Source organism: Stenella coeruleoalba, assembly GCF_951394435.1.
Source record: "Stenella coeruleoalba genome assembly, chromosome: 4".
In the NCBI taxonomy this organism is placed as follows: domain Eukaryota; kingdom Metazoa; phylum Chordata; class Mammalia; order Artiodactyla; family Delphinidae; genus Stenella; species Stenella coeruleoalba.
This window is the reverse complement of record NC_137149.1, coordinates 22,464,488-22,466,011: the sequence shown is the minus strand read 5'-3', so window position 1 is coordinate 22,466,011 and position 1,524 is coordinate 22,464,488.

Here is a 1,524-nt window from a genome sequence, read left to right as displayed (position 1 = left end):
CGCTATGGCTGAGTTCTGTTCTGCCAAAGCGGACTCTGCTTGGTTACCACCTACAGCATAGCTGCTGCCTTCTTCCTGCCCACCCTACCCCATACACACACACCCATCCCCAAAGAGATGGCAGTCATGGAAACAGCAATGATTACTTGTGGTGGATAATCCTTAAGAAAGTATTTGTGTTGGCTTGAAATGTTTACCTTCTCTTCACTTACTTTACCCAAAAGCAAACTAAATTTTATAAGGTCACACTGTGAATTTTAGCTTTGAGTATAAAAGCTAAAGACACAGTGTGACATTAATTCCATTCCCAAGAAAATCTAGAATCTACTTTGAGGAAGCCTCTCACCTGTGGCCAAGGGTACCTAAGAGAATTTGAGGACCACTTTTCCCCATCCATTGCTACTACTAGTTCTTTCTGTTTTTGTCCTCAATTTGTTGTCTATATGGTTCTTGATATATCCAGTGCTCTTAACAAAAGTCACAAACATTTATTCACTTATTTATTAGTATGTGAAATTTATTTCTTACTCTGCCCTTCCACCTTCTTCCATTAATCCTGTAACTATCTTAATCTTTGAGTTTCTATCATTTTTCAGTCTATTCCCAAAAGTTGTATACACAAAGATTAATAAATCACTGAAATTGGAACCTGCTAGATTTTCGCCATCTCTCTTTTTAGAGAAGGAAGAATCATGAATAGTGTCAATACATGTTTAAGAAAGACATTCACTTGCCAGATTCAGGTCAGATATTTTACTTGCCTCGCATTCCCTTTCACGGAAGTCAAAGCAAATTTCACAAATTAAATACTCACAGCATAAAGTCTCCAAGATATTGTTAGGAAGAATGTATTTACCCACATTTTACCATACAAAAAACTGAGACTGAATGAAATGTGAAACATTTCCAAAGCACACAGGATCTATGACAAATCTTACATAAAGCTATCTATATCAAGCTGTTTCTTGGTTATGAGGGAATAAATTAAGTGCAGGAAATGCCTGCTGTCTGCATTTCTGATGCCAAAATGCTCTATTTCAAATCAATAACTGAAATGGGAAGCAGATCTTCCTCTTAAATATTATGCATAATTTATACAGTTGGACCAGAGAAGATTGGTCGTCTTTTCTCTATTTGGTAAATACTATTCTGAATCTGAATTTTTTCAGTTTCAACCACTTTAAACAGAAATGCAAGCTCAAAATGCTATATACTCTTAGGGCTGTGCTGTATCTTTTCATAACTTAATTTACATCTTTCAAAGCAAACAAAGCTTTTAAAAGCCCACAAAACATATGCCATCAAAAAATAGGGTTTGCTTCACATACAGATGAATAAATTGACAAACTTATAAGAAGTTAAAGATTCTAATTTTAAAAACAATAAAAAGCTATGAAAATGTAATACTGGGACTTCCCTGGTGGCACCGTGGTTAAGAATCCACCTGCCAATGCAGGGGACACGGGTTCAATCCCTGGTCTGGGAAGATCCCACATGCCACAAAGCAACTAAGCCCTAGTGCAC